Below are 18,612 nucleotides of genomic sequence, written 5' to 3' on the forward strand. Positions count from 1 at the left end.
GGGAATTTGGAAGAAACACCCCAAAAGCAGAGCAAATTTAAGGCTTTGGAGTGGGGAATGAAGCTGGCCTTGTCGCCAGAACAGGGAAGATGTAAGTGTGGCTGAAGCTGAGTGAGAAGAATGTGGACAGAGATGTCTTACGTGGTCTTGTAGCTTTTGGTTTTAACTTGAAGTGGGATGTGTAACCACTGGCGGGCTTTAAACAGGAGGAATCTGAATCATATTTTGCAAGAATTACTCTGACTACAGTTTTAAAAATAGATTTCAGTAGGGGTCAGGGTTAGAAGCAGAGAGACTAATTAAGAGTCTTTAGACACTCTTTGCCATGCAGAAGAGATAGCAGGAAATTAAACAAAACAATGCAATAGCATGCATGCCCCTGTATGAAAACAAAACAAAACAAAACAAAAGCTTTTTAACAAAAATCCACAGCATCCTGAAAAAAATTGTAATCACCAAACAGTTAATTGAAAGGAAAAGCCAACGGGATTTTAAAAATGCAAGTTCTTTGGGGCGCCTGGGTGGTTCAGTTGGTTAAGTGTCCGATTTGGGCTCAGGTCATGATCTCATGGTTTGTGGGTTCGAGCCCCGCATCGGGCTCTGTGCTGAAAGCTCTGAGCCTAGAACCTGGTTTGGATTCTGTATCTCCCTCTCTCTCTGCCCCTCATTCATTCCCCCCCCCCTTTCTGTCTCTCAAAACTAAATAAGACATTAATTTTTTTTAAATGCAAGTTCTTTAACAAATTATATAAGTCCCTAATCCTTTATTTGTCTTATATTATTCTTTTATGTATTTTTCTATACCTACTTAGTGAAATTTATAAAACAGATATATGCAGACAAAAGGAAAAATTGAAATCCAAATATTTTTTTTATGTATATTGCAGTCTCCTTTATGTTAGAACACACTAATAATTAAGGCCTAAAAACTAAATTTTAAATATGAAAATAATATAACAACTCAGTATGCTGAAACATAAAGAAAGGATGTCAAATTATGAGCACTGTGATAAAAGTCTCAGACACTATTTTGCTTTGAGCCCTCACAAAATCCCATAACACAAATGGAAATGAAAAATCCAAAGCTTTGAGACATTAGATAACCTATCCAAGGTCCCAGAGCAAGTAAATATCAGGCGTCAGTTCAGATCCAAGTGTCTAATTCTAGATCTTGTTTTCTTCTCTTATACCACAGCTGCCATGGTCTTACTTGAGGAATTTTTTTTTTCTACAAAGTTTCTCAAAATAGAGATTGCACAGCCAAATAACCTAATATCTAAAAATGGTCCGTACTGTCAATAACTTGCCTTGATTTGGCCAATCTGTATTCTGTTGGTCTGTACATCGCATTTCTGGCAAAGGGATGCAGGAATCTAGAGCTCTGGTAAGTCAGGATGAAGAGGACTCATGAGGTTCTTCTGTGTTTGGATGCAAGTAAAAAGCCTTTAAAGAAAACACTGAAGAGAAACTCCAAAAATGTCCGCTTCCCCATTTTGGTGGGGGGGGTGGGGGGTGGATGAATGCCTATCCATTAGTATCTTTTTTCTCTTCTCTTTACAGTAAAATCCTAATTTAAATTCACTTAATAAATCTTATCTTGAAAGGCAGGTACACATTTTTGTAAATTTTCACAGTTTGGAGAATGTTTTGTTTTCCACTACCTAAATGAAGAGATGAAAAACTGTTTCATAAATGAAGCTGAATTCCATGGCAAAAAATATGCACTTCCCACTCCCAAAATCTAAGAGAGGTAAAATAAATCTCATTCTAAAATTTTACTTCATTTTGTAAAGAATTGCAGCATAGATTTAATTTAAAATAAGCAATGTAATTAAAGTGGAAAGTCCCTGCTTACACATTTTAAAAGGTCAGTGTCAAAACTTGACACAAGAAAATGTGTTTCAAATTGCACCTTTTAAATTTAAATTCCTCTTTAACTATTCTCTACAAAGTCAGTCACTGCAGGAGAGGAGTACTTCAGGGAATTTTAGAAATTTAAAGCAAAATATGCCACTAGCAACATTATACAAAAACCCAAGAGAGATCCTGACATCATCTGAATTTCTTTAAATGTGTACAATATATCTTAAAATACATTTTAAGCCTATTTGGCAACATTTAACTGGAAGTATTTTTGAGTTTACTCTAAAGAAAGACAATAATTAAGAGGATAAACAAAACAACTGATTGTCTACAGAACATTGCAAATGAATAAGTAATAATTAATCAGGACACTCATTGGATGAGTGTCCCTATGTAATTGAGAGATTGTTTAGTAATATATTAAATGAATTCATTTACATTGTTTTAATAGTTTTGCTCAAAATTCTACCTGTAGTGAGATCCTGCATACATTTCCTTGATTTTTCAATTATATTTTATATACACATGCACAGGCACATATATATACATACACACACTCTATTCCTATGTGTTTCCTATATATGTGTATGAATATATACATATACATGTATATGTGTGTATATATATATATTATGTATATAGGAAATATATAGGAATATAGAGAGTGTGTGTGTGTATATATGTATATAAATATACATGTATATGTATATATACATATATATACATACATATATATTTATACACACACATAATCTGTACTAACAAATAAAAATGCACACATATATTTATAGTTCTCATATAAGTTACAAGTTAGATTTATTCTCTTTATTACACTTGTGCTATTTATTTCATGCTTGAATTCTCTAAGCCCACCTAGTACAGGGATAGAGTCTTATCATATCTTTTACATTCCCATCACGCCAAACACAATACAGGAAAACAGATGCTAAATTCATGAGTCTTAATTAACACATTTGTTTTAATGAAAATTATGGAAAAAATAGACGCCAATCTACTCTTTTACCCTTACATTGGGAATTAAATGTGAGGAGCTAGTGACTTATTCCAAAAGCTAAAGAATATATTTAGTTAATAAATTTACATAAAGTTTATGTCATTTTTCTAGCCTTACACATCTCTCACAAGGAGATAGGGCCCACGTGATTTGTTTCCATATGTCTTTGTACCAGCTATTAATTACAGTGCAATGAATCCTGAACAAGAGTCAAAGGAGATCTTTAATACAAAGAGGCTTCCTCATATAAAAAGAAAATCAAGTAGGTAAAGGAAATAATTTTTGTAGGCCAGAACAAGGTAAAAGTACAACTAATAATGATGTTCAGAGAAGAAAGGATAAATAAAACAGAGTGAATACTGTATTTCATACAGTTTCAAAGCAATTCATCGAAGAGTCCAATAAACTGAAGGAAATCATAACTGAGTCAACAATTGATATGATGAATGAAATTTTTACTGTGAATTTTGTATGAAATTAAATCTTACAGAAAAATTTGGAAAAGCCTAGTGAAAAAACTTTTCAAAGTATATTTCAAATGGCATCTGCTGTCCTCTTTTATATATAAATGTGTATGTGTTACATATTTAATATATGTAAATATAATATAAATGTTATATATGTAATATGTGTAGTAATAAATAATAAATATATTATAGATATATATGTAAATACAGGTACATGAGTTTGAAAAATTTACCCAATTCATTAAAACGAAATGTAAGCAAGGTGAAATTGACTTCATGACGGTACACGTGAGTTCAGTGTCTCTTCTCTACACTCTAGGATGGATACTAGTCATATCGTACTTTTCCACTGTGTTCCTAGTTCCTCTATAAACTCCCTGAAGACGGGGACTGCACCTCATACAGCCCTCCACTCGCTGTCCTTTGCATACTTTTCTTTTAAAGATTTTTTTAACGTTTATTATTTTTGAGAGAGAGACACAGGGTGAGTGGGGGAGGGGAAGAGAGGGAGACACAGAATCCGAAGCAGGCTCCAGGCTCTGAGCTGTCAGCACAGAGCCCGATGCAGGGCTTGAACCCAGGAACTGTGAGATCATGACCTGAGCCGAAGTCTGATGCTTAACCGACTGAGCCACCCAGCGCCCCTAGCATATTTCCTTGAGTGACCAAGTGACATTTATTTGGAGAGATCCAAAGACTGATGGAATTCTTGCAAACTTACTCCGTAAGTAACATTCCAAAACGAATAGTTCACTTTTTACTCATGCCTCGGTCTGCCTCCCTTTTAAAAATTTCAGAGTTGCAAATAAATATGCAACAACTGCAAAAAAATTGTTTTAAGAACTGGATTTTTCTCCATATTTAAAAACATCATTTCAATAGCTGACAGTCCAACTAATTTTTCACAGGAGAGGTTAGTATCCCTTATGTTTGAAGATGATGCCATCAGTAAAAGTGTTATTCAGGATAGAGCTAGACTATGGTATTCTGATTGAGTTACCTCCTCTTAGATGCGTTAACCACCAGAAACCCAGTATGTCTTCATAATGCTTAGAATTATATTTCCTTCATTTTCTAATTAAAGGCCTGATTATATTTATGACAGTTAGAGAATTTAATATGTGCATGTTTACTTAGTTGAAAAATTAAATTCAGCAGCTCACCTACTATTCACTACCGCTTTTATAATAAGAAGAAAAATGTAAGTAGCCTTAATGTTATTGTCTCAAAATAAATTAGATGAATAATGTTTTCCCTTCATTATATGAGAGGGGAAAGAAAAAAGAGTACTGAGAAACAGTTTTAGAAAATAAAGGGAGGGGTGCCTGGGTGTTAAGTCGGTTAAGCGGCCAATTCTTGCTTTCGGCTCGGGTAATAACCTCACCGATTCACGAGTTCAAGCCCTGTGTCGGGCTCTGGGCTGAGATTCTCTCTCTGCCCCTCCCTGCCTTCTCAAAATAAATAAATAAAACTTAAAAAAGGCGGAGGGGGGGGGTATACCCTTCAAGGAAGTGATTAAAGCTAGAACAGAATAAAAATGATACTATATGCTAGACTGAAATTTTACTTTATGCTCTAAAATTCTGAAAATAGTTTAACAGAATTCACCAGTATGAACTATAATACAACTCAATTATCAAGTCTGGATTTTGAATTTGTCCTAAAAAAAAAATTTTATTGACTTATTAGCAAACATTTGTATACAACATACAGAATTCATATTTTGACTAGAGTATTCAAGTAATCCTAAGTGAATTTCTGAAGGAAAAATGATTCCATTATTTTAAATGTAATTTTGAGATGCTATATTGTTGGCAATATTTCCAAAATGTATAGAAAGAATAATAAAACAAAAGGGCTTGAAGACAGTCTCCAAACCATACTGTCACCCACCCTACTCCCAAAGAGATGTCACATACCAGAAAATGGAGAATTTTACAATGCTAGATGTTTAAAACAGTTGTATTTGTTAAACTGTCTAGTTGTAAAGCTTTAATGCTTAGGAATCTTAGATTCAAGAGCAGGTGTCTCATTCTCCATTCTTGAAATAAGCATATATGTCCTCGTATGTCACTTGTCCTTTGCATATACTTACCTCTGTCCCCTGAACTGAAAACTTTAAATCTGGGGACCATGATGTGTGCACCTCTGAATTCTCTCACTCCACTTGCACTAGTCTGGGCCTTGGCTTTGTCTAATAATTCTCCTCTCCTCTACCTAGTGAAATGGTGCTGTTATTTCAAGGCCCATTTCAGGTGCTCTGGATCATCTCCTGACCCCCTTCTGACTTCCACTTGCCTCCACAGAGAGCCACAGTGTGACTTTCATGGACCCTACGTTCTTTTGCCTTTGTGTAGCACTTTCATTATTAGAAAATCTTACAAATTCTATGTTATGACCCTTGGAAAAAGATGAAGACATTAATATTACACACTAAAACATTTTATTTGACCTAAAAGGTCCTTGTTGCATCTGATTTTAAAAGAAGTTAAGACTTTGTCATTGGTTCCTAAGAGTATTTTGGGGTCAAAGAATTGTACCTACCATGCCCAAGGAAAGACAAATCTACCTTAGTGCCCCCCATAGCGCTCCAATGCCAGAGTTAAAGATTTTATACCTACTTATTCCCCAAAGCACTTTATTAATACTCAGCTCAGTGCAAAGAGCAGCCCCGAAGAAATGTTTGTTGAATGTCACTGATCAAGATTTCGCCTTTCCTTAGTAGGTAATTGATTATGTTTTACCTCTCTAAAACTTGTGATTTCTTTCAAAGAATGAGGCAAGGTCTTATGCACTTTTGTATATCCACGGACTCATAAATTCCTTGGTATATAGTAAATATCTGTTGATTCAAACTGAATGAAATTGGTGCTTATCTTTGCCAACGCGTACCAGATGCTACTGACGGCCAGTGTGAAACATTTTTTCAAGGAGAGGGGACAGCATCCTGCCCAAGGAGAGAAATGCGTGAAGCTTCATTCAAATATTTGTCATTCAAATATATTTAGCTGTCCCAACCTCAGGTTTGATGCTCAGAATGGCTAAATCACTGGAAATTAACCCTAGTTGTAATCCATTACCAAGAATCACCATTGGATTTTATGAGTCGTGTCCTTATATTATCACAGTGCCTTTACCTTGACTGCTAAGGGTTGGCCACAAGTCTCAGAATGAAAATCAAAAAATAAATGAGAAAATGAGCAGTTGTCTTAAAAATTATAATTTACAAGGGCTTGCACCAATTATTTATTACACATTTATTTATTCATTATACCAATACAATTCCTTGTTATATTTTATGTCTAATGAGTATAAAAGTACAAAAATAAGAACTTGTATGTAAGATATTATAGTAAAAACAGATCCAGTTAATTATTAGCTATTTAATATTGTCCTATCTCTACTTACTACATTAAAATAAACTACCTACATAAACTATTTGTATACTCACACTCAACTGACATGTAAGAAATGTCTCTTACAGATATTGTACCAGATACGAAGAACTGTATGTTACCAAAGATCTCAGTCTAGTGAGACAAACAGTCCATTATATTACATTTAGATAAGTATTAAGAGAAGTAAACATTTGTGCCAGAGAAACACATGAGGGCTCCTAACTCTGATTCAGGTTGCAAGTGAGGAACTTGAGATTTCTGTTAATAAAATCATGAAAAGAGAACTAAAAAAGCCACGTATAAAATAGAAAAAAAAATTAAGTCACCTATAATCCTACCACACACGCTTGAGCTACGTGTTGAAGAACAGTGACAATGTAGCTGGAAGAAAAAGAGAATTTGCATTTGAGGCAGGCAAAAGGCAAACAGGGGTGAGATAGCATCACAAAATCAGAAAAGGTGCTAGAACGCTGGGCCCAGGGGAAAGGGATGTGTCATATATGATGTGAGTCCAGCCCTCCTCTCTGCCTCTATGGAGGGGGCAGGGGTGGAGGGGGGATCAAAGGCAGACGGCAAAAGCAGGAGAACACCCCATACAACAGGAGGGGTGAAGTTAGCCAATACTCACACACCTCCAAGGGGCCAAAGGCCACAATGAAGCAGAGCTGAAGAAATTCTACTAGTCTCCCTCCTCAGTGATAAGATGTTTCAGTCTAGGTGGACGATGACGATTGTCCTATTTCAGAAGCCTGCGTGTACTATCCTGCAAGGGACCGACTTTGACCAAACATGTTCACAGTTTTCATTTCTTCAGTTCCTCGTACCAGCACTAAAGACCAGCAGGGAGGTCATTTCCGGGCGGTGCCTGGAACCAAGTGGCCAACAGCCTGCAGAGCAGACTGCCTGAGTGTCATCGCGACTCCTGCGACACATACCTCACCCGTGACTCTCCCTTGTGAGAAAGACACATCGCGGTGGTAGGAAACACAAAGAAACGGATAGAAGTAACAACCACCGCTGCATTTCAACGAGGAAGGATACCTCTTACTCCATTCTCCGTCCCTCCTCCTGCAGGGGCAACGATCCTGCCTCCCCCCAGTCTCCAGGTCCTCCTCACCCTGGTATGATGCCAGCACCCCATAAGGGTGCCATGATGCCATGATGCCAATGATGGGCCCTCTTCTTCCTGGGATGATGCCAGTGAGACCTGCTGTTGGAATGAGGCTGCCTATGGGAGGCCACATGCCAATGAGGCCTGGGCCCCCATTGATGAGACTTCCTGCTTGTTCCCATTATGGTTCCCACTTGGCCAGGAATGACTCAACCAATAGATAAGGAGACACAAGAATCTCTTTATACCCATTTTATCTTACTTGGTCTACTTCAACAGGAGATCATGGTGCTGTGACTTTGGTTGTTTTGTAACAGCATGACAAGGAAGACTGGCTCCCCCTTCCTATCAAATAGGGAATCATTTCTGCAGAGGACATAGTAGGACACACACACACACACACACACACAAGCAATTCTCATTTTTATTGAGAAATGTGAAAATAAAATTGTCAATTGTTTTAGTTAAAAAATAAAAATAAATGTAGACGAGCAGAGAAATGGCTCCCACTTGACCACCACAAAAACGAAGTCTCAGAGAAGTGCAGAGTTTCCCTCCAGGTCAGAGTTACAAATTTACAGGATCAGAACTAGCATTTCTGTCCCCCTCTTTTCAGTGAAGTTTTCAAGGCCTATGAGTTCTACAGTGGAAAACACAGAGAATTAGGGGCTGGAGGGTAGCTGATACTGCTACCCAAATCATTAATTCTGAACTTTTTAATCTTAATTTATTTAGATAATTCCTTTAATTTTCCATTTTGTTGAGTCTATGTAGTCATATCATTAATGCGACCTAATTTCTTAAAAGATTAGAGGCTTAACAGAGAAAGAGAAAAGAAATGATAAACTCTGTTTTTGCAGATCCATTTGTAAGCTTTTCAATAGTGAGTCAACTATGAATATTTCATAATTGCATATTTTCTTTTTTGGGACCAATAGCCATTTTAATATAGAAACCATTAATAGAATTACCAGATGGGCGCTTTATTTGCTTTTAAAGTGGTTACAAATAGTAGCAATTAGTCATTGATGAGACCTCTAAGTCAAGAGGTTTTGCAGAATTCAGCACCATGATAATTTTTTGGTATCATCTGCAAAACAATAAATACAAAAACGTTTGTAAAAAACAACATATGTCTTGACAATTTTCTAATTATCTGTGTGTAAAACAGTCAATTCTTCTGCACAGACGGAACTTTTCACATGACACATTTGGACTCCACATCCTACAAAAGAGGACTAGAAATTAGTGAGCCCATATTTCTACAATTTGTTTGTATCTGATTCTACCCCAAATCCAGAGTTATGTTTATTTTTCCCACAAAAAAGAGGTAACTAATTGCTTTTATGAGAAACAGGGTTGGGGGAGGGGAATGGGTGTTGAACTGAAAGCCTGAATTTATTCAGAAATAGCATTAAAAACCAGTCTCCACACTTTTCAGTGAAAATAAGAGGGGAAGGATGCCAGATGGAAATCGGCCAAATGGTGTTCTTTTAGGAATTGCACCTAAGTTATCCTGAAGGCGGAAAAAAAAGAAGAAGAATGAGAGGGAGATTCCAACAGGATGCCCTGAAAAAGTTGCCTGCTTTACTTGTCACAAAAGGAGCACAAAACAGTCATTATTCAAACATCATAACAAATCTGTAAAAACAAAACAAAACAAAACAAAAAACCTACTGAATATTTTAGACCAGGAAATAACAATTTATAGTGACTTTTTGTGATATTTGGAATCGATCTATTATACTCTCTCTATATAATCAATGCTTGATGATTGCATTTAACTCCTTCCCAATGTATTTGTTTATGTAGTCGGTATTGGCATCTCATATCCATCCCACAGCCTTTGTACATGTTTGGAACTCACTCATCGTCTGCAGATCCCAACACAGAGACGTGCCTACATGCCTGCCCACCTCTCCCTCCTACACCAGCTGAGAAAAGCAACCGCCCATGTCACTGTATGCTCCCCAGAGAGTCTACTGTCACTGCACCTGTTTTTGTCCCTTCAGGAAAAAAAAAAAAAAAGAAAAAAGAAAAAAAAAAAAAAAAGAACCAGGGTTGAGACTTCTCTTGCTTGAAAGTCTCCAAAAATTTAGGCTCGAATTAAGGGTCTCGCTTTGGAATTTACAAAATATTTAAGATCAGAAAGCCTCTCACAGATTGGGATTTTGAAAGTGTTCCAAGAATCACCAAGTTGCCTTTTTTACAAATAGATAAAGACTGTGACGATATGCGCTGGGTTAGGTCTAGGAACGTAGTACATATTTAGTCAGAACACTTCGCTTCATCAAATTTTTAAATAAGCAACCGGAATCCAGATATATAGCATGTGTGGTTTCAGATTACATTTCAAAAGGCTAACTTCGCATTCACAGGCTTTGAAAAGGGGAATCCTTGAAAGGGGTATTTGAGTGACAAAAAAGGGGGGAGGGGTGTCCTAGTGGTTTTGGTTTAGTGAATAAAGCTGAGAAAGGAAGTGTTGAGCTCCCAGAGGCACAGAAGCTCACTGGAACTTCATTTTGCAACTTGGAAGAATCCTCATTATTTTATCCATTTGACCTTTTGATTCCACTCCTTCCTGCCTCTGACAAGATCTTATTTCATCAATGTCTTTCCCGTTTCTGTTCAACCTCTTTCTTTCACCCTATGAACCTACCTGAATTTCCTTATATTGTAAAAAAAGATCTTTCCTCATTTCTTCCATCACCAAATTGCTGTTTCCTTTCCCCTCCTGCAAAATTCATGGCAGAGTGCATGGCATTCAATGGTTCCGCTTACTTAAAACTCTCTCCATGAAACCTGATGTACTCTTACCCGGCCACCATGCTGATGAATCTATTAGAAATGTGATGTAAAGCAGTCTTTCATCACTCTTTAATTTTGTTGATCTGAGTTCTGGGAATTGGGCTTTAATATCAACTTGTGCACCTATGAACTGCTTAAACTGGGGCAGCTATTTAACTTCTCTAAGACTTAGCTCTCTTACATTTAAATTGGGGGTGCATGGGTCTTATTTATTTATTTATTTATGGCCTGGGTCACTTTTAAGGACAGCCAAGTTTCCTTTGAGCAAATTACTTTTCATCCACTGAATTCAGTCTGGTAAGTCTGTTATTCAAAGTGTGTTGCCTTTCCTTAACCAAAAGGTTGACAAGCCGCCCCCAAAGGACATTTTGGCATTCCAATGGAGTTTGACCAGTGAGCACAGTGATGAAATACATTTTAACATAAGTGGATTTAAGACATTTCAGGAGTCGTACCTGAAAGAGAGTTGACCGATTCCTACTAACCCCTGAATTTACCCCTACCGTCTGGAGCTGGAATAGACTTCTTTTTTCCTGACCATGTTCCTTCTTTCACCACTAGCCTCTCTCAAGCCTTACCTCATGGCTCCCAAAGCTATCTTTGGTTTAAAATATTAAGTTATAAATTCGGTTTATATAGCTTGAAGACAAATTGTGTTATTAGTATTAAATGAGCTAATCTGTGTAATATTTTAATTAAAATGTTCAAAATTAAATTCTGAAATTAGCTTCTTTTCCAAGTCTATTGGTCTTCTCCTTTCTCCTCCAGCCTCCAATCAGGTATATTTTACATCGTTTTCTCCATACACATCGTTATCTGTCTCCACATCACGCGTCAGAATCACACGATAAGGCTTTATCAGACTGTACTTGTCCCCTGACAAGTCTCTTTTCCTCCAGCACTTTTACTGCCAACTGCCCTCCATTTCACCAATAGAGCCATCATTTTAAACACTTACTGGGTTATACCCTTGCTTCAAAGCTTTCAGTGACTTTCAAATACTTACAGAATAAACCCAAGTTGCTAGACATAAAATTCAAGGCTCTTCTGGAGCTGAATTTACTTGCTCTTTCCAGTTCATATTGAGTCGCTCATCCCATATTTCCTACGCTCTAACCACACTGGATTATGCAACTTTTACCAAGTATGCAACGAAATTTGAGACTTTCATTACTTTGCTCATGATTTCTTCTCCAGCTGAAATGTCTTTCTTCCTTCCTAAGTGTAAGTGGACTTAATTTGTTACAAGGGCCAACTAAAAAATTTCTTGTTTCATTAAGCATTTCCCAAATGTCTTCACTTTCTTCCTTTATCTCTGTCTTCTTATAGCATTTATAACACATCTGGCTGTCTTGGTTTGTTGAGAGCAAAATTGGTTTCTTTCCCATATTTACACCCCTCGCCTTAAGCACAGTTTCTGGGCTAAAGCATGTATTCCATAGTCATTACCAAGTAATTGGTTCCCTCTGATGATCTTCAGAACACAAAAATATGTTCTGAATTATATATTTTATATAATTATATGCATATGTATATATATATTTGAATATATGGAAGGTATATGAGAAGAAAATATATATTTCAAAATACTTTATATGGATAGATAGATAGAGTGCACATCCAAAATAATCTAACACTTTTATACCTTTATACGCCTTTGGTTAATGCGTCAGCATGTCAGTACACGACTCAATGCAGACATCAGTGTTCTTGATATATGTTACTTATCGGTATCAATAAAAGTTATATTCTGAATTTGCAAACCAAACATTGAGAAAATCCTAAATTATATCCAATGATGTGATATTCTGACAATATGTTATATCTGAGGCTGTACCCTTTCATAATAATATTAGCTGGAAAATTTTAAATTGTCACACCATAGGTAACAGCAGCATTAAAGGCATGATGGCATTCCTTCTGAAACCTATCGAAAACAATAAAAATTTCAAACAAAAATACAATCTCTTATAAAAATTAGACGATAACACATACTGAATATGATTTATACAGGATTTTACAGACATTTCATGGTAAAGCATAAAGCAGGTATTTTGAAAATTGTGCATTATGAGTGTGGATATTTATATATAGAATCGTGGGTTAAACGCTTTGCATAGATACGGGATATGCAACCTCCGCATTATGTGGAGAATATGAGTGGCTTCAGCACCAGAGAATAACTTTGCAAGACATTTTTCTTGAAAGATTTAACAATATAAGCACCACACATTGATCATTATTCATAGACCAGGGGTTCTAAATGCTTGAAACACTAGACAGCCCCTGGCATGCTATAAGCCCTTTCAGCTCTAACAGACGGAAGCTGAATTTCCTTGATTGCCAGCCAAAGATCAGACAGAAAACACCCAGGCAGAAAGCATCTAGTCTAATAGAATATTGTTTAATTGGAATTAAAGGTGAAAAAAGAAAGAGAGAGAGAGAAAAAAAAAAGGAGCAACTCCACAGCCTGTGCCCTTCAATATTGATGATCCTTAAAATTTCACTGTCACGGAACTGTCAGAACTGTCTCACTACAAATGAAATCTTATGAGTTATTTTACTTTATTTTTTTTCCCAAAGAAAACAGCAAATCCTAGAAACTACAGGGCAGTGAAAATCATATCTGTACTATTCGTGGTATTCTCTTTTTTTTTTAAACCATAAAACACAAAGAGGAAACAGAAATCATTGAAAATACTTTAATAATATGTGGCAAAATAAAAAAAAAATAAGTACAAATACTTCTGGATAAGGTCTGAGATACAAATCAGCTTACAGCTGGAACATGAGTTCAGGCAATGATAGAGGTAAAAATGGGATTCCATAGATTTGATGAGTGAAGATGCTTTAAGCGTTCAGCGTCAAGATAGCCTCCAAGGCATGACTTCATTTGAGATCAGAGCTTAACATCAAGGAAAGCCTCTTTTGACAGCATTAGAGCAAAGGAAGTTTATGTTAAAATCATGTTTGTATTTCTCCCCAAACATCATACAGAGTTGCAATATTATCACACAGAAACAGTTCCAGTTGACCTGAACTCCATCTTCAAAGAATGGTTTTGTGTCTATTGATTTTAGAAACCATGCATTAAATTGTATTCCTTTTGGTATTAATTATACTAATTCTTCTACTAAAGAATTAGGGCTCTGGGGCAGAACACCCTTTCGGTGCCAAGAAATGACCAAAGAGACCAGTTGTCTCTATGACTTTGTATTCTACATAAAGTATGGCAGCTGATAGCACTGAATTCCAAGTCCAAGAAAGATATATTTTCAGTAAAGCGCAACTCCTATCCTGTGAGGGTTGCTTCTTCCTCTCTGGTGCTCCCTCCACCCTGCTTTGAAAGTTATTCCCCTCACAAATTGGGGTCACCACTCCTCTGTCTTTGAAGACCTCTGCTGTGTCACTCCCATCTCTCCCAGCGTCAAGTTGTACCTCCATAACATGAATCTAATGCCTTCTACATTTTGAGCTACTTTCCAGACTTTGTTCACACCTTCCTGCCTTGGTACCCACTTGTTGTCCACCAGAGCTCTCCCTCGTGGCAACATGTAGTTCTCACATCTGGGAAACACATATTTGTCTTGCTAACAACAGAGCGCCCGGAGTAGAGTAGATCCTGAGTGACACAGGGGAATGAGAGTGCTAACAGGGCTCATATGATTTGTGACGTATGTGTACATAAATATGTGTAAATCCCCTCACCTGTGTCACCCAGCATTTCATATTTTACAAGAATGCAAAATCTCCAGTACCTAATCTAGGGGAGAAACTCAACAAATACTTATCGAATGACTAATATCTATACACTTTATTGCATGTCTTCGAATCACCCAAGACTTCCATTTATAGCATCAAATGAATTCAGTCAAGCAATTGCTAATCTACTGTAAGCAAAGTACTTGGCTAAAAACAAGAAGGAGATGGTAAATGTGAGTCAGGCTTGGATGTTCCCAGTGAAGAGATTCTAGGGTAGAAATGATACGCATATACACTTTCAAATTATTCCATCAAAATATTCCATCATTAAAGACTGGAAGATTCAGGTAGCATAAAACCACACAGATAAAATGCCTTAAAATTAGCACGAATGACTTGGTAACCAGAAAAAGAGGGAAGGCAGGATTCCCTCATGTAAAGTTAAGAAGACAAAGGATTGTTGGAGGACGTAGCACTATAGCTTACGATAAACTAGTAGCAAAGTGTAAAGCAGGTAAAGTCACCTGAAAGTCACCAGGCTGAGCTGGAACACTGAGCTCACAAAAAGGAAGAATGGAAATGACAAATATGAGAGGAGCATTAGAGGTAGAGGAATAGAATTCTAAAGTAAGGAATCTGAAGTCTACTTATGAGAAATGACTAGGACTACGTGTTCCTGAACACAGTAGTACGTTGACAACACTAAGACGCAGTACGTCGTCCTGTCCTCGCAACACTCTGGGCAGCAAGGTATGCAATCCTGCAGCCTTCAGTGTAATATCTCAATCCACTACATGTAATTTGTACACAAATATTAACAGCAGCTCGACTATACTTTCCATGCCTGATCATGTTCTATGTTATAAGTCTTGAACAGTCACCAGCAGCACAAAGAGAAAGAGAAAGCTTTTCTTTTTAAAGCACGTATTGTTACGATCCAATATTACTAGATGGCACAGTGAGTGGAACACTTGTAATAACAGTCATTAAGGCCTATCAGTTTCAAATTCGACTAAACAATAGGTAATGGCAACTTCTGCAGGACAGGGGTGGACCATACAACCAGCTCCATGAAAAGAAGTCAATTTAAAGATCCAACGGTAGCCTATCTTTTAAAACAAGCTAATAGGAAACAATTACAGCAAAATATTTGAGGAAAACAGAAATAAAAACATTCCCAAATCTCAGAGTTAAACAAACTGAATGGCAGCACAAAGGATATGGCAATGACTGAAAAGCTCACTGCACAGAAGATGCTCCCTAAAACAGCCAGAAACCTCCAATTAATAGAATTCCAAATATTCAAAGAAAGGGAAGGTGAGGTGGGCTTATGAGCTTACCTAAACAGCCGGCTGAAGTCCACTAAAAAAAATAAATACACCTGTTACATATTTCTCAGTGTTTGTTTGAAGAAATAATGTCTAAATCCAGAGATAGACTCCTAGAAACAGCTCAAAGTATGCATTGAAAGTTGACCATTTTTTATTTGATTCTCATGTTTGCATTTTCTAATTTATTCCAAAAACATCTTTCATTTCTAAATAATTCTGAAAACAGAAAGCTTATTCATAAAGGTGGTGAAGTCTCTACCAATAAACAAGTTTAGATTCCTACCATCAAGTTTAGATTCCTGTCAAGGTTTGAGGAAATCAGGGTTTAAATTCAGATACACCTGCGGTTTGGATCCTAGCCTACTTGTGACTAGTATAAGACTTTTGGAAAACCTATTGGTCTGTTTTGGGGAGCGGATTACACTTAGACACACCCACCATGCTGCATTGCATTAAGACTGCTTCTGGAATCTTAGCTCAACTGGTGAATAGCTATGTGACCTGTGTCAGTCACATTTTTGAGCCTTTCTTTAATAATACTGTTATTTATACTTGCTCACTTTATGCTAGACAGTTGCAATCAATGTATATATTAATTTCTTTCCGACCTTACTTACATAGCTTAGTAATTCATCCTCATTGCCTAACAATGCTATGAGACTATTACCCCCATTTAAATACAGCACGAAAGGTTAAGTAGGTTGTCCCAAGCCTCCAACACTAGTCCATAATTGGTGTTCATTTAATTCATGATTATAGGGGCACCTGGGTCGCTCAACTGGTTGGGCATCTGACTTCGATTCAGGTCATGATCTCACGGTTCGTGGGTTCGAGCCCCATGTCGGGCTCTGCACGGACAGCTCAAAGCCTAGAGCCTGCTTCAGATTCTGTGTGTGTGTGTGTGTGTGTGTGTGTCTCTTCCCTGCTTATGTTCTCCTTCCCTCCCTCTCTCTCTGTCTCAAAAATAAATAAACATTTAATTTATGAATTATATACAGTTAAACTATATATTTTTATAGGAAATCCAAGAGAGGACAAATATAGTAATTCAAATTCCTACTAAATACATTTAAACTGAAAGATCACTTAAATCAGATCATTATCAGTTAACTATCAGAGCAAAACTAAATTGCAATTTTCTAATAGTCTGAAGACAGAATACTATGCAACTAAAAAGAAAGCTTAGGAACATCTTAGGAATATTTTGGCACAAATGTTTACTGAATTATTTTGTATCACAATTTCAAATTTGTCCTTATTTTATTTATTTATTTTTTATTTTTTTTTAACGTTTAATTTATTTTTGAGACAGAGAGAGACAGAGCATGAATGGGGGAGGGGCAGAGAGAGAGGGAGACACAGAATCGGAAGCAGGCTCCAGGCTCTGAGCCATCAGCCCAGAGCCCGACGCGGGGCTCGAACTCACGGACTCACAGACCGTGAGATCGTGACCTGAGCTGAAGTCGGACGCTTAACCGACTGAGCCACCCAGGCGCCCCTCAAATTTGTCCTTATTTTAGAAAATAGAAGTTACAATTAATTACAGATTACTAATTACAACTTCATAATGTGTATATGCTTTCTCTTCCATATGCTAAAAATTTCTACTAAATGAAAAAGAAGCAATTCAAGTTGACGTGTTAGACGAGGGAAAGAGTCAGAGGGAGAAAAAAAAAGTGAAAGTTTAACAGCGTTCTCTTTATAAGATTTTGGATAACAGAGACTTTAGACTTCCATAAATACTCACTTCTGTGTACAATAAAATATCTGTGAGTAACATAATAACCAGCAATGTTCCAAATGGCATCCATACATTAACTGCCGAAAGAGGTTATGGAACAGTTTCTGAAAAGAAAAAAGGAGCCCTCTGGACCTACTGTAGTATGCAAACTCACAGGAAATGAACAGCCTAATTATGTGGCCATGAAATAAGTCCAGCAGATACCAGTGATTGGGAATGAAGGCTTGACAAAATCTGGGGATATTTGTCAGCTCCTTAAATCATTATTATATTTCTTCGCATGTTCCGAATTGTCCGCGGTGTAAAATGAAGAGAAAAGCACTTCCACACGGTTTGTTGTATTTTATAGCTCAATATTCATAACAACTGTGCCCATTCTTTATGCTGTTGTGAAAAGGCAGAACCAATCTTTTGGCAGATGACTGTCTTTGGCTCAGCAGAAGCTTCCATTTTATGCAATAAAGACTAACACATACAATCTCAATATGTTCTCACTGGGGAGGGAAGAAAAGGACGAGAGACCCCTTTCATGTCACACACTTGATAAATTATTTCTAAGATGCATAGTTTTTTTTCCTAGGGCCTGTCCAAAGGCAGAGTTCCATTGTGGCTTTCCAAAATGCAACCCTTTGTAAGTCATTTCAATGGCTCTTAATAGAATCCTATGAATCACATTACATATTCAAAAATATGATCACCCTAATACATATCTTTTATGTTTGCTCTCAAAATTATGAGAAGTACTTCTGTTTTATCTGAGGGAAGCCTTGAAGCATTTATTTGTGGTCACTTGCTGCTTAAAATGTACTTCATTTAATATGATCGCACATTTAGATATTTAATATGCTTTTAATTCATGGGAGTATTTCATATCATAAAACTGCCTTTTAAAAAAAATCTGTTCTGAGTTCAGGGGAAAAAAAGCATATGCAAGTTCTTTTATTTTTAAATGAAGAATTATTTTTTAAAGCATTAAAAAATGTTTTGGGGGTGGCCCAGCCAGTTAAGCATCAGACTCTTGATTTCCGCTCAGGTCATGATCTCATGGGTTGGTGAGTTCAGGCTCCTTTCACTGGCAGTGTAAAGTCGGCCTGGGATTCTCTCTCCATCCTTCTCTCTCTGCCCTTCCCATGCACACTTTCTCTCTCTCAAAATAAATAAATAAACTTAAAAAAA

The 18,612-nt window shown here is 36.9% G+C and overlaps 1 protein-coding gene and 1 pseudogene across 9 annotated transcripts in view; one reads left to right on the forward strand and one right to left on the reverse strand.

Annotated features, from left to right (window-relative positions):
- Positions 1-18,612, reverse strand: part of PCDH7 (protocadherin 7) — a 424,505-nt gene that overhangs the window by 334,245 nt on the left and 71,648 nt on the right. The gene's annotated exons all lie outside the window — the stretch shown is intronic.
- LOC131506273 (U1 small nuclear ribonucleoprotein C-like) lies at positions 7,468-8,151 on the forward strand (annotated as a pseudogene).

Source organism: Neofelis nebulosa, chromosome 3 (genome assembly GCF_028018385.1).
Source record: "Neofelis nebulosa isolate mNeoNeb1 chromosome 3, mNeoNeb1.pri, whole genome shotgun sequence".
In the NCBI taxonomy this organism is placed as follows: domain Eukaryota; kingdom Metazoa; phylum Chordata; class Mammalia; order Carnivora; family Felidae; genus Neofelis; species Neofelis nebulosa.